This window comes from Penaeus monodon, chromosome 3, assembly GCF_015228065.2.
Source record: "Penaeus monodon isolate SGIC_2016 chromosome 3, NSTDA_Pmon_1, whole genome shotgun sequence".
Taxonomy (NCBI): Eukaryota; Metazoa; Arthropoda; class Malacostraca; order Decapoda; family Penaeidae; genus Penaeus; species Penaeus monodon.
This window is the reverse complement of record NC_051388.1, coordinates 50288888-50305674: the sequence shown is the minus strand read 5'-3', so window position 1 is coordinate 50305674 and position 16787 is coordinate 50288888. Positions and strand designations below refer to the sequence as shown.

General features: G+C 23.8%; 1 pseudogene; it reads right to left on the bottom strand.

Moving 5' to 3' along the window:
• The window catches only part of LOC119587523, a 23706-nt pseudogene extending 8221 nt beyond the window's left edge, over positions 1-15485 (bottom strand).
• Positions 15486-16787: the final 1302 nt, after the last annotated feature.

The window sequence follows — 16787 nt, the reverse complement described above, 5'->3', positions numbered from 1 at the left end:
ATTTAAATATAAACTTAAAAGATAGCCGGTCCAAACCACCTAAAAACCCTTAAAAAAAACCCCAAACCCCCTTCCTTTGAAACTTCCAGAATTATAGGGTAAAAAAAATTTGAATATTTTTTCACCAATTAACGGTGAAAAAACCCCAATGAAATTTTTTTTTAAAGGGGAAAAAAACCCCCCTTGTTTAGCGCGGTTTAAAAAAACCTTTTTCCCAAAAAATTTTTAAATTTTCCCCGGGAAAATCAAAAAACCAATAAAATTTAAAAAAAGAAAAATTCCAAAAAACAACTTGGTTTTTAAATAACCGGGTTAAAAATTTTTTAAATTTCAAAGACAAAAAAAAAATTTTAAAAAAAAATTAATTGCACAAAAATGGAAAAAATAAAAATGAAAGGGAGGGAATTTTAAAACTTTCCTGAACAATAAAAGAACCTTCCAAATACAAAAATTCAGGGAAAAATTTAAAAAAGGGGGGAATTTTAAAAACTAAAGAAAAAAAGTTTTTTTTGGAAAAGAAGAAGGGAAAATTTAATCAATTTTGTTCCCAAAACCAAAAAAAAAATAAAGATTTTCCCCCAAAAGAAAATTTTAATCAATAAAGCAAAACCCCAAAACCGGAAACGGGCCCTAGCCAAAAAAACCCATAAGGTTAAAAAAATAACCAATAACCCCGGGAAATTGAAAAATCCCTAACAAGAATGTAAAAGTTTGGGGAATCCCTTCAACAAAATTTGGCAAAAATTTTGGGGAAAAAGAAATGGGAAATTTGGGTTGGGGTACCCTAAAAAAGGTAAAGTTTTTAATTGAAATTCGGAAAAATTCATTAAAAATAATTTTTCCAAACCCCCCCAAAATTTTTTGGGTTTTTTGAAAAAATTATTTTGCTGAAAAAAAGGAAAGGTTTGCCAAAAAATTTGCAAAAACAAGCCGGGTTTTTTGCCCGGGAAAAGGGGGCCCCCAAAACCCCAACAAAATTTTTTAAAAAACCCCCTAAAAAAAGGAACCCCATCAAAAAACCCAAAAAAACCTTTTTTTCGGGAATTACTTGAAACTTTTGAAATTTAATAAATTTTTGGGGGAAAAAAACCCAAATAAAGGGGAATAAAAAAAAGTTTTCCCCAAAACCATCCCAAAAAAAAAGCAAATTTCCCCGAACTGAAAAAACCATTTAAGGGGGTTAAAAATAAGGGTTGGCCAAAAATCAAAGGGTTTCCTTTTCCGTTGGAATTTTAAAAAAAAAATTCTAAAAATTAAGAATTGCCTGGAAAAAATTTTAAGGAACAGTGGGGGGAAAAAAAAAAATTTAAAAATCTGGGTAAAACCTAAAGTTTTGGCTTGGAAAAACAAAAAATTTTCCACTGAACTACAAAACTCAGATAAATTTTTTTAGGAAAAAGAAGCAAAAGGTGGCTTTTTTTCCCCCTTAATCCAAAAAAATAAAATCAAAAAATTAAAGATAAAAGCAAATAAACCCAAATGTGAACAATTTTAAAAAACATAAAAGGAAAAATGGAAAAGGGTAAAAAAGGGGCATTTAATCTTGGGGGGAAAGGTGTTTTTAAAAAATTTTTACAAAATTTAAAGAAAAAAGGAAAAAACCCATGAAAAAAACCCCCAAAAAGGTTGCCCCCCAAATAAAACTAAAGACAATTTCTTTAAATTAGGAAAGGGAGCAAATTTTTTAAAATTTAATTTGAAAAAAAAAAAAAAAAAAAAAAATTTTTCCCCTAAAATGGGTTTCCCAAAAATTTGGGGTTGCTAAAGAAAAATAAAACAAAAAGGGAATCAAAAAGTTTTTGAATTGGTTTGATATTTTAACCATTAGTTTGGAAAAAAGAGAGAAAACCCCAAAAAAAAAAAAAGTCCTGAGAAAAAAAACCGTAAAAAACCCTTTTTGGGGAAAAAATTTAAACAAAAGGGAAAATTAAAGGGGTTTATTTTGTTTTTGGATTTAAATAAAATTTGAAAAATTTGGACCGGAAAATTTTAAAGGGAAAACAGAGGGAGGAAAAAAAAAAAAGGGGGAAACCTGATATGTTTTGCTTGCCGCGGTAAAAGGGGAAAAAAAAAAATTCGTTTGTTGAGGGCAAGGAAAAGGGGCCCCGGTTTTTTTTCAAACCAAAAAAAATAATACCGATTTGAAAAAGAATAAAATATAATTAAATAATAATTTTTAAAATTAAACTAATTTATTAATTTTTTAATAATACATATTATATTCACCAAATAAAAAAAATTACCATTAAAAAACCCAAATTTTAATAAATCTAAAAAAATTATTAATAAAAAATATTTAAAATTACCATTATTTTCCCCAAATTATCATATTTTTATTTTCTAAAATAGAAAAAAAATAATTTTTTAAATTTTTAGATATATATTTTAATACAAAAAAAAACCAATAATAATCAAAAAAAAAATTAAAAAACCCCTTTAATTTAAAAAAAATTAAATTTATTTTTTATAAAAAAATTTTAAAAAATTTTTAAATTATGGGAAACAAAAACAAAAAAACAAATACAAAAATAAAATTTTTCATTTTTACACAAAAAAAAAAATCTTATAAATTAATAATTAAATAATACCTTATTAATTTATATATATATATATATTTTTTAAAATATATATATATTATATTTTATATTTTATAAAATATATATATATATATATTTTAATAATTTATAAAATATGAAATTTTATATATTATATCATATATATATATCATCTATATAACTATAAAATATATATCAATATATATAAAAAAATTTTAATTTATTTTAATATATTATATAATATATATTTTATATATTTTTTTATAATATATAAATATATAAAATTATAATTAGATTAATATATTATATAAATATTTTATTATTTATTATATATATAATATATATATATATTATAATATATCATATAAATAATACATATATATAATATATATATAATATATATAAAATTAAATTAAATATATTTTTATACTATAATTTTTTTTTATATTATAATTATATATATATTTTAAAATATATATATAAAAGAAAAAAAATAATAAAATATATTTATAAAATATTTTATTTTAAAATATACTTTTAAGATTTTATATTTTATATTATATATATATATTCAATTTTTTTATTTAAAAATATATTAATTTTTAAAAATTTTTTCCCCAATTATATTTATTTTTTAATTCAAAATTTTAAAATTTTATATAATTCATAAAATATATATTCTATATATCAATATTTTATATAAAATATATATTAATTTTTAATATTATATAAAATATTTTTTATATTCCCAAAAAATTATATATTAGAAAATTTCTAATATATAATATATTTTTATTCATATATAAAATTATATATATATAAAAAATATATTTTATTTTAAAATATATTCATATATTATATATATATTTAAATAAAATAATAAAATTTCATATATATATAATTAATATTCATTTTCTAAAAATTATATATTATCAAAATTATATATATATAAAATTATTATATATATATTATATATAATAAAATATTTTTAATTTTATATATAAAATTTTTTATATATATATAAAAAATATATATAAATATTTTTATATATATAATTTTATAATATAATATATATAATATTCTATATATATATATATATATATATATATTTATATATAAAATAATATATATATATTCCCTATTTTAACCTAATTTCTTATATATTATATTATATATTATAAAAATTATATCTATAAAATATTATATATTTTCATATATTTTTTAAAAATAAATTTTAATATATTTCCTATATTTATATATAAATTTTAAAAATTAATATATTATATATATATTTTCCCTATTTTTAATTATTATTTTCATATATATATTATATATTTTATATATAAAATTTTAAAATTCTATTTAAATTTTAAAAATTAAAAATTTTTTATATTTTTATTTATTTTCTTAAAATATTGTATTTTAATATTTAAAATTTTATTTTCTTTATATATTTTTTAATATAATTTTAAAAATTTTATATATATATCTATAAATTATAATTTTTCTATATATATATATATATATTTTAAATTAATTTATATATTATACTATTTTTTATACTATATAAAATTAAATTTTAAAATATTACTCTCTGGATATATTATATACTATCAAATATTTTCATATATCTATTATTTCTACCCTATTATATATTACCCTTACTTCCAAACCAAAAATATCTTCTATTATTTTATTTTTATCTTATTATATTTTTAAAAAATTTCTTATTTTTTAAAAATCTCTAAAATTATACTTAAAATCTTTTAAAATATATATATTTCATTAATTTTTCTTTTTTATTTCTATTATTCCTATATTTTTATCTTTAATTATATACTATTATTATATACTAATTATATATATTCCTATTATTATTATATTATATAATATTATTATTATATTTTAAAAAAGATTTTTTATTTTTTATTTTATTATATATTTATTTATTCATATAATTTTATTTTTAATATTATTTTAAAAATAAAATAAATTAAAATTATATTTCTATAATATTATTTTATTTTTTCTTTTATTCTATTTATTTTATATATATATATATTTTAAAATATTCATATATATATATATATTTATATATTTTTAATATATATATATATTATTCTTATTCTTTATCTTATTTATAATTATCTATAAATCCCTTTTCCCCTTTATATATAAAAATTTAAAATATTATATTTATATATATATATACTTTTAAAAACAAAATCTATATATACATTATTATTATTTATTATTAAAAATGTCTCCGGGTTTACAAATTAAGGAAAGTTTTATTCATTTTCTTTCTCTATTTTTTTTCTTACATGCTCAATAGATCAGGGGCCTAGGGTGTTTTCCCAACGGGTTTTTTAGGAGTGAGTAGGACCTTAACTATCCCAAAACACACCCCGGGGAGGGGGGAAAACCCTACAGAATAGTTGTTAAATGAATTCGGCATCATCATTGAAAAATAACTCACTGCTAAATCTGTCCAGTATTTCACTCCCATGGGGGCCTTTCATATTTTCCCCAACTTAAAAGGGGTGTGTGCTCTGAATGGCTGCTCCCTGCTGAGGGGACAAGTGGTATTTGTTTTCCCACCACAAACACTTTCCCTTTTCCCTTCCCCCTTTTAAAGGGGGACTCTCAAATCTAAAGCCCACAAAAAGTAATATCAATTTATATTCACTTTTAAAAACCCTTCTAAAAATAAATCTTTAAACCCTAGAGAAAAAAACCCTCCAGCTTTTTTCCTGTCCCCATGAATGAAAGAAATGAAATTTTTTTTTCCCCGCTAAGGCAAAAAAATTTTGGGTTTACGGGTATATGAAGAGTTTTAACCCTTTTTTCATCTGAAAAGGCCCCTTTCATTGTCAAAACCCAAATATGAGTTTTAAAACCAAAATTTATCACAGGAAAACCCTTTTTTTATGACAAAAAAAAATATTGATAAATTATTATATTAAATAAAAAATTAAATTCATTTCTTTTTTATTTTAAAATTTAAAATTCAAAATTTGTGCATTTAGATGTAATTATACCCAAATGTAAAAAACTCAAAAGGGGATTTGGGGGGTATTAAAGGGGTGTTTATCTGGATCCCCCTTTAAACCCAAATTGGGCCGAGGGGTGGCATGAAACGCACATGCCGGGCCCTGGGGGGAACCATCTGCCGGGGGAAAACGTACGCACATGCCTAGAGAAATGCATGGACATGCCAGGGAGTTTTTTTTTTTTTAAAAATTTCACGGCAAATTTTTTTTTTTTGCCAGTAAAAGTGTGTTTAAAGTCGGTTTTTAACATTTTCCCTCTTTTTTTAACCATGAAATTAAAACAAAAAAAAAATCCCAAAAACCCCGACAATTTCAACTCCATGTTTCCACACCATGCTTATTTTTTTGGACTATAGACCGAAAAAATGATCAACTATGGAGTCTATATAACAACAAAAAAAACCCTTCGGGTTTTCGATTTATCAGGGGGGTTTGGCAATTAGGACTGTAAAAAAAAATGAAAAATTGAAAATACAACATATCTTCGTGTATTACGAAAAAACCCGGCAGGGTTTGCGGGGGGAATTTGGCATGGGGGGGGTCCGGGGGCATGCCTGGGGCAAACGTTTAAACCCCCCCGGCCTCTATGAAGGCTACCCGTCATTAGGGGGTTTAAAAAAACTTCCCCAAGCAAAACCTATTATAAGAACGGGGGAATGCCCTTTTTTTAAAATGGAAAAACATAGTGGGAAAAAATACTTGCCAAAAATTAAAAAAAATGGCAACCAGGTCCCATATTTTTGGAGCCATCTTTGTTTTGGCATATATATATAATAAATCTGCAAAACCCTGAATAAAAAAAAATATAATTAAAATTCAAAAAAATTTAAAATTTTAAATCTTAAAATTTTTCCAAAATAATAAACCCATTCCTAGGAAATTTTTTTGACTAAAAAGACCTCGGGATAAAAAGAGTATTTTTCCCACTTATTTATCATGAATAATGGGGCTATTTTTTTTTGTGTGAAAATACGATACAAAACGTACATTTTAAAAAAGAAATTTTAAAATACATATACTTTTTTTTTTTTTTTATAAAAAAATCAGAAACATAAAAATATTATATGTATAAAATGTATTTAAATTAAATATAAAAAAATATTTTATATATGTATATAAAATAATATTAATATAATACATATATATACATATATATATTCATATATATATATATATATATATATATAAAACATATATATATATATAATTATATATTTAATAAAAAACCAATATATTATATATATTTTTAAAATATATATATAAAATATATATATTTTAAAATTTTATATAAAATATATATATATATATATAATATTGTATATTTTATAAAATGTTAATATGTATATATATAATATATTATTAATACATAATTTAATATTTTTTATTCTTTAAATACATTCATACATTATAATGTTATGTTTCTGATTTTTTTATATAGGGAATAAAAAAGTATTGTATTTTATATCTTATATATGTACGTTGTATCTGAAATTTATCACACAAACACACATTTTGCACCCCATTCATGAAAAATTTCAATGGAAAACTACCCCTTTTTCATCTGGGGCGTCTTTGTAGTCAAAATACCTAGGAATGGTTTTTCTTTAAATTTGAAATTTGAAAGATTCAATTTTAATTTTTTGAATGTAATTATATTTTTTTTTATTCATTTGGGGGCGGGTTTTTAAATATATATAAAGCCCCACACAGATGGCTTTCCCAAAAATACTGGCACCTGGTTTTCCATTTTCTTTAATTATTGGCAAATATTTTCCCCTATGTTTACCATTATTAAAAAAAGACATACATAGTGGGCCCCCTACTATATATGGTACTGCTTGGCAAGTTTTTTTAACCCCCTAACTTACGGGTAGCATTCATAGAGGCCGGGGGCTTAATCGTCGCCCTAGCAGCTCGAAACCCCTCTGCCAAAAAACCCATCCCAAAAAGCCGTTTCTTCGGAATACTTTCAAGATATGTTGTTTTTTTCAATTTTCCCTTATTTTTTTTCAGTCTCTACTTTCCAAACCCTTTCCCGTAAATCGAGACTGAAGGGTAAATTTTTTTTTTGGGTTTTTAACTCCATATTGATCATTATTCCCTTTTATAGTCCAAAAAAAATAAAGTGGGGGTTGGGTCATGGATTTTAAAATTGGGCGGTTTGTTGCAAATTTTTTTTTTTTTTATTGCATGGTTAAAAAAGAAAAGTGTTAAAACCGAAATTAATTTCCCTTTTAACTGGCAAAAAAAAAATATTTTTTCCCTGAAATTTTAAAAAAAAAAAACTCATGGCCATGTCCATGCATACTCTATTGGGATGTGCCCTACTGCCCCCCCGGGAGATGGTCCCGCCAAAGCCCTTGGGATTTTGCGTACATGCCACCCCGGCCAAATTGGGTTAAAAGGGGTATCCATGAATTTTCACCCGTCAATACCCTCACTCCCCTTTAGAGTTTATACATCTGGATAAATTTTAAACTAAATGCAAAATTTTTGAATTTAAATTTTATATAAAAAAGAAAAGAATTAATTTTTTTTAAAATTAAAAATCTATCAATATTTTTTTTTTTTTCATATAAAAGGGTTTCCTGTGAAAAAATTTTGGGCTAAAACTCATATTTGAGGGATTACAAAGAAAAAGTGCCTTTTCCAAAGAACAAATTAAACTCTTCATATACCAGTACCCCAAAATTTTTTTTGCCTTAGCGGAAAAACCCCTACTTTTTTTGCATTCTGGGGACAGACAAGCTGGAGGGGTTTTGGGGTTTTCCCCTTTGGGTTTAAAAATTTAAATTTTTAGAAGGGTTTTTTGTTTAAAATACCCTTTTATATTTTCTTTCTGTGACTTTTTGATTCGGAGTCCCTTAAAGGAGGAAGCAAAAGAAAATGTGTTTGTGGGGAACACAGTACCACTTGTCCATCAGCAGGCACCCGCCATTCAGCAGCACCACCCCCTTTTAAGTTGGCAAGTATGAAAAGGGTCCTGGGAGTTGAAATACTGGACAGATGAACATGTTTAGTTATTTTTCTATGATGCCGAATTCATCAAAAATACCTATTCTGTAGGTTGCCCCCCTCCCTGTGTGTGTTTTTGGGATAGTTAAGGTCCTACTCACTCCTAAACCTTGTCCTCACCATAGGCCCCCTGATCTATTGAGGGATGCTAAAAAAAACTAGAGAAATTAAATATGAATAAAACCCTTTTCCTTTCCTAGTAAACCAGGGGGACATATATTAAAATATATATATATAATATATATATATATATATATATATTATATATATATATAATATATATATTTTATATATATTAAAAATATATATATATTAATTTTCTTTATATAATTTTATATTTTAAAAAAAATATATAATTAAAAATATAGAAAATATTTTATATTATATATATATATAAAATATAATGAAAATTTTATTATATATATAATATATATAATAATATTTATATATATATATATATATATGGGAAAATATTATATATATATATATATATATAGAATATAAAATATATATATATATATATATAATTTTGAAATATATATAAAATTTTTATATATATATATATATAAATTTTTTAAAATATTTTATTTTTAAAATATGAATATATATATATATGAAATATATATAATTGAAAGAATATAATTTTATATAATATATATATTTTATATATATATATATATGAAATATATATATTTTTATAAATTATAATATATATATTATATTTTTAAATTATATAAATATATATATTATATATATATATATATATATATATTTTTAAAAATATATTTTTAAAATTTTATTTTATATATATTAAAATCTATATATATATATATAATTAAACTATATATTTATAATATATATATATATATATGGAAAAATATATTTAAAGAATTATATATATATGAAATATATAAAATATATGAAATATATAATATCTATTAAAAAATTTTAAATATAATTAAATATATATATAATTTTGAATATATAAAATATAAAATAAAAAATATAAAATTAAAATTTATATATATAATTTTATTTATATGAAATAATATTATATAAAATGAATATATTATATATATATATATATAAGGGAAAATTTTATATTTATATATTTGTGGAAAATATTTTAAAAAATATAATATTTAATAAAATAATAAAATATATATTAATAAAATTTTATATATATATAATAAAATTTTTGGGGGGGTTTTTAAAATATATATATATATATTTATTTTATAATTTTATTAATATTTTTATAAAATTTAAAATTTTATATAATTTTATATATATATTTTTATATATATTTTTAAAATTTTTTATTTATTATATATATATTTTTATATTTTTATATTTTAGTATTTTATATATATTATTTTATATATAAAATTTATTTTATCTTTATAATCTAAAATTATTATTTATATTTAATTTTTATTATTATATATGTAAAATTTTTTTACAATATAAAAATCCTTTATTATTTATAAAATTTTTATATAAAATTATATATTTATTTAAAATATTATATATATAAAATTAATTTTTTTATTTTTTATATAAAATAATATTATATATATATATTTTTATAAATTTTTTATATATATTTTATTTTTAATTTTTATATTATATAATATATATATTATATATTCCTATAAATACCTTATATTAAACCCTTAAAAAATATTATATATAATATATTTTAAAATCTTTGATATTATTTATATATTTATTTTATTATTTTATATTAATTTTCTATATTTATATATTATATTATATATTTTTATATTTTTAATTTTAAAATATATTATAATTTTTTATATATTTTATTATATGATATATTATATATTTTTTATAAAAAAAAATTTTAATTTTCAAAATATTTTTATATATATATTAAAATATTATAAAAAAAAAAAAATTATATATATATAAAAATTGGATAAAAATATATATATTATATATATATATATATTTTTTTTATATATATTATTATCTTAAAATATTATTAAAATTTTATAATATATATAATTTTTATAATATATATATGATTTTTATATAAATATATATTATCTATATATATTTATAAAATTATATAATTTGATAAAATATAATTTATTTATATATATATTTTAAAATATAAAATATATTATTATTAAAGAAAATAAAGTTATTTTATGATTAATTTTTAAATAAATATTTTTTTTTTATTTAATGTAATAAATATTTTATTTGTTTATTTGTTTTTTTTTTTATGTTTTATAATGTGCCAAATTTTTTAATATTTATTTATTAAAAATAAAATTTATTTTTTTTTAAGGGTTAAAATCTTTAGAATTTTTCTAGATTATATTTGTTTTTTTCTTATTTAAATATTATATATTTAAAAATTTAAAATAATTTGAAAACTTTGGTTAATTTTTAAAAATAGAAATATATGATTAAATAATATTCATATATTTTTGTAATAATTTTCTTTAATTTATTAAATTTTTTTAATTAAATTCTTCATCTCAATTTAAGGTATTAGTTTAAAAAAACCCGTGGAAACCCCTTTCCCCCCATTTTTCCCAACCTTTAATGATTTCTTTTTTTCTTTCCCTTGGTTTTCCTTTTTAACCCCAAAATTTTTATTTTTTTCTCTTGGGGGTTTGGTTTTGCTTCTTCTCTTTTTTTATCAATGTTTTTGAAATTTTTTCTCAAACAAAATTTCATCCGGGGCCCAATTTTTAAAATTTTTTAAATTTTTCCTTTTTTCAAATTTCCAAGCCCTCCTTTTTCGATTTATTTTTTCCGAAGCAACCCCTTCCCTTTTTGTTTTTCTTTCGCCATTTGAACCCCAAGTGGGTTTTCCCATTCTTTTTAACAACTTTTTAAAAATTTGATTTTTTCCTTTCTATCTTTTCAGACCCCAACAACTTCCCAAAAAAATATAAAATTTGGTAATAAATGATTTAAACCCAGTTTGTCCTAAGGGTTCTTGGTTTTCCAGATTATTTAAATTTTAACTGGTTTTGGGGGGGGTTTTTTGGGGAAAATGGTTTTCTTCTTTTTTCTCTTTAATTTATTCATTTTTAGTTTTTTAAAAAACTCAAGATTATGAAGGCCTTTACATTTTCCCCAAACCTTTTTTTGGGAACAATGTTTTTCCCTTTTTTTTCCCCCCCTTTTTTTTTAATTTTTTGAAATTTTTTTTCCCCTTGGCCCCCTTTTTTTAAAAACCGCCACCCTTTTTGGGGGGGGGGTTTTTCTTTCTCTTTTTCTTTTTTAATTTTTTAAAAGTTGGGGTGGGTTTTAATCTTCCCCCAAGCAAATTAAATGGTTTTTACCCTTTTTGATATTTTTATTCCTCCCCCCTTTACCTTTTTTCCTTTAAAAAACCCCAAACCCCCTTCATTTTGTTTCCCGGTATTTTTAAATTTTTTAAGCGAATCCAACCCTTTTTTGCATTCAAAAAAATTTTAAATTTTTGCAATTTTTTTAATATTTTTTCCTTTCTTTTGGGCCAAATAACTTTTTTTTTATTTTTGTTTTTGGAAATTCTTTCTTTTAATTTTTATTAGGATAACCCTTTTATTTTAAATCTTTTTTGTTAAACAAAAACCAGTTTTTTTAATTTCCGGGGTTTTTCTTTTTCTTTTGGTTCAATTTCTTTAAAATCGGTTTCTTTTCCTTTTCCACAAAACCCCCTTTGGGGTTTTTTCAAATTTTCCTTTATTGAAACTTTTAAATTTTTTTCAGCCCTTTAAATTTTAACAAAATTTTTTGTTTTTATTTTTGAATTGTTCCGTTATTTTTGGCATTTTAAAAATCATTTTTTAGGGTTTTGGGGCCCCTGTTCTTGGCCATTTTTTTCTTTCAAAATTTTTTTTCAAAATTTTTGTTTTTTTCGCCCCGATTTTTTTGGGTTCCCCTGGGGAAAACCATTCCCGGGTTTTGTTAAAATTTGCCCTTTAATTTTTTTTATGGTTTAAAAAAACTTCCCCCCTTTTTTTAATTGGCGGTTTTGGGGTTTATTTTTTGATCATTTTGGCCCAATTTGGTTTTTTTAGATCTTTTTTTTTCTTTTTTGTTTTAGGTTTTGGGGAAATTTTTAAAAATTTCCCTTTTTTATCCTTTTTACTTTTTTCCTACCAATTTAAAAAATACTTGTTTTGAAGGTTTTCCCCTTTTTATTTAATTTTGGGGTAATTTTTTTGGGCTTCCCTTGGGGATTTGATTTTTTTTTGGTAGAACATTTCAATTTTCCTGGCCAATTTTTTTTTTTAAAAAAATTTTTTTTCCCTTTTTTTTGGCCAATTTTCTTTTAATTTTTATTTGATTTTTTGTAAATTTTTCCTTTTTTCAACGGTTTAATTTAAAACCCTTTATTTTCCCTTCTTCCCGTTTTCCAAATTTTTAAATGTTTTTTTTTAAATTGGGGGAATTTTTTTTTTCTTTTTTCTTTTCTTCCCGTCAATATTTCCCCTTTTCCCCCTTTTCCCCAAACCCAAGGGGGGGTTTTTAAATTATCTTTTTAATTATTTAAAAATTTAATTTTTTGGTGTAATTTGTAAGGGAAAAAAAATTGGGGGTTTTTAGGTTTTTTAATGGGTTCCCCCTAAATTGGGGGGCTTTTCCCCCTTAAAATTTTTAAATGTTAAAACCCGGGGATTTTTGGTGAACCGAATCTAAACCGGGGGTTTTCCCCCCTCCCTGGCCCCTTTTCCCCCAAACCCCGGGAAATTTTTGGGTGTTCCTTTAAAGGAATGGGGGGCATTTTTTCTTTCCCCAAAAAAAATTTTTTTTTATTATAACATAATTTTTAAAAATTTTTTTTCCCAATCCCTTTTCCCAAAGTTTATTTTCCTGATTTTTTTTTCAATTTGAGGGGTTTCCTTGTTGCCTTTTTTTATTCACCTTTTTTCCCCTTCGGGGGGGTCTTGGGGTTTTGCCCCAAAAAAAGGCCCCTCTCAAAAATCAAAATTCCCTTTTATCTTATTGTTTAAAATCGGGTTTCCCCCCAAAAAAATTAAATTTTTAAAAAAATTTTTAAATTTTTTTAATTTATTAATATATTAAATATTTAAAAAATTTTAAAATTTTTTTTAAATTTTTTTATAATTTTTATATAAATTTTTAATTTTTTTTTTATAATTTAATTTTTATTTTTTTTAAATTTTTTTAAATTTTTTAAATAAATAAAAATAATTTTTTTTTAAAAAAAAATTTTTTTTTTTTAAATTATTTAAAATTTAAAATTTTTTTATTTATTATTTTTTTAAAAATTAAAAATTTAATTTAAATTTTTTAATTATTAAAAAATTTAAATTTTTTTTTATTTTAAATTTTAAAAAAATTTTAAAAAAATTTTATAAAATAATATGACCAAAATTTTAAAAAATATAATTTTTTTTTAAAATTTATAAAAAAATTTTTAAATTTAAAATTTGTTTTTTTTATTATTTTTTTATTAAATTTTTTTTTAAATTTTTTTTTAAAAAATTTAAATTATTTAAAAAAATTTTTATTAAAAATTAATTCCCGCCGCCGTTGAGGGCCCAAAGGGACCAACCACCTTTAAAAAAATAAAAGGTTGAGGGGGAAAATAAAAGTTTAAAAAAAAGGAAAGAATTAAGAAGGTCAATAAGCTAAAAGGGGAAGTTAAAAGAAATAAAGGGGAAATACCGAAAAGCCTCAAACGAAGGGGGAACCCCTTATAGGAAAATTAGGGGTTTTTGAAGGGAAATAAAGGAAAAGGGTTTAGGGGGAAAGGTAAAGGTTTAAAGGGAAGGGGAAAAAATTGGGGGGAAAAAAATGACCAAAGTAAAAAAAGGGACCGAAAATTAAAAAAAGTGAAAGATCAGAAACCCGGGGAAAAAGGGTTAAGGAAAAATGAAAGAGGTTTAAAGGGAATACCAGATTAGGGGAAAAAGGTAAAAAAAAAAGGGGGGGAATTTAGGGGTTTTAAAAAAATAAATAGGGTTTAAAAATTTATATTTCTTTTGTAATTTCCCTTTTTTTTTTTTTTTTTTTTTTTTTTTTTTTTTTTTTTTTAAAAAAAAAAATTTAAAGATTTAAATTTTTAAAAAAAAAAAAACCAAAAATAGGGGAAAATAAAATATTTATATATATTTTTTATATATTTATATATATTTAATATTATTATTTTAATTATATTAATATCCAAGCCACCCGTTGAGGGGGCACCCAAGGTGACCAACCACCTTGGGGCACCCAAGGTGACCAAGCCAGCCGTTGAGGAGGCACCAAGGTGACCAAGCCAGCCGTGAGGAGGCCCCCAAAGGGGGACCAAGCCAGCCATCAAGAAGGCCCTAAGGGGTGACCGAGCAGCCCGCGAAAAGGCGGCCAAGGGGACCAAAGCCAGCCGCGAGAAGGCGCCAAAAGGTGCCCGAGCCACCCGTCGGAAGGCGCCAAGGTCCGAGCCGGGCCTTTGAGAGCCCCCAATGGCCCGGGCCCGCCGCGAGAAGGCGGCCAAAGGTGCCCCGGCCAGCCGTTGAGGAGGCCCCAAGGTCCCAAAACCCCAGCCGTCAAAGGGCCAAGGTGACCGACCAGCCTTAGAGGCCCCCAAGGGACCAAGCCACCCCGCGAAAGGGGGCCCAAAGGTGACCGGGCCGTTGGGAGGCACCCAAGGCCCAAGCCAGCCGTCGAGAAGGGGGCCAAGGGTGCCGACCCAGCCGTTGAGGAGGCCCCAAGGTGCCCAAACCCAGCCGTCGAGAAGGGGCCCAAAGGGTGCCCGGGACCAGCCTTGAGGGGCACTCAGGTGCCGAGCCGCCATCGAGAAGGTGGCCAAGGGGCCCGACCCGCCGTCGGGAGCCCCCAAGGTGACCAAGTCACTGTCGATTAGCACCAAGATCGCCATCAAATTACTTGTAATAAACCTTTCCCTTTTCTTCCTTTTTTTTTTTTTTTTTTTTTTTTTTTTTTTTTTTTTTTTTTTTTTTTTTTTATCGTAATGAGAAGAAAAAAAGTTTGAGAAAGATTTGCTGACGGGGGGGTGATAGGAAACAGAGGAAGGGGAAAACCGAAAAAAAGATGAGCGACAACATCAAAGAATTTGGGGGCTGTCGATGGACAAGGGAAAGAAAAGCAAAATCGGTTTATTGGAAGGATTGGAGAGGTCCACGGCGCTCAAACAGACATACCGTTATTGATGATGAATTTAAAAATATTAATATATAAAAAAATTTTATATAAATATTAATAATAATTTTAAAAATATAATAAATAATAACACAAAAATTTTAAAATAAAATTAATAAATAAATATTATATAAAATCCCACAAACTTGTAATTTTACGTTCCTCTCCCCCCTTCGCCCTCCTTTTTTTTTTTTTGTTTTTTTTTTTTTTTTTTTTTTTTTTTTTCCCCTTTGGAAAAAATTATGGCCTCCCTGACGGGTGGGAAGCCCCCCAAGAGGCCCGGCCCCCAAAAACCCGGGAAAATAAGATTGGGGCTCGAAAAAAAGGACAAGGAAAAAAACCAACCTAAATTCCCAAGAAATATGGAATCCAGCGCCTTGTCCTTGGGGGGGAAGGGATTTAAAAATATATTATTATATATAATATATTATTTTATATAAAAATATATATATATAAAAATATATATATATATATAATAAAAGGCCGGTGGTCGAATGTTAAGGCTCGGCTCGGGACTTTTCCGACGGAAATCGATTTTGGGGGTTTAGTCACCGCCGGCTTTTTTTTCCCTTGGGGCAAGGAACTTCCCCTCGTTTCCTGCCTAGCCACGGTGGCAAGCCGCCAAGTCAGTGCGGTCCCAACCGGGGTAAAAAAGGGGTGACCAAAAAACACCGGGCCCCCCGGGGAAAAAACACCCTACCAGATCATAAAAGAGCATCCCGAAAAAAAGGGGAAATTGAGAATAGTGGAAGGTGGTAGAAGAATTTTTAAAAGGAGAGGAAAAAATAAAAGAAAAAAAATTTTAAATATAAAAAATAAATATAAAAAATAATTAACAACAATACAACATAACATATACATAAAATACATATCAAAATATAAAAATATAATATAAATAAAATATACATTATCATATATATATTATATATATAAAATTATATTTAATATATATATAATAATATATAATATATTGATATTCATACACACGCCTCGGGGGGTTTATCGGGGGCGCGTTATTCAG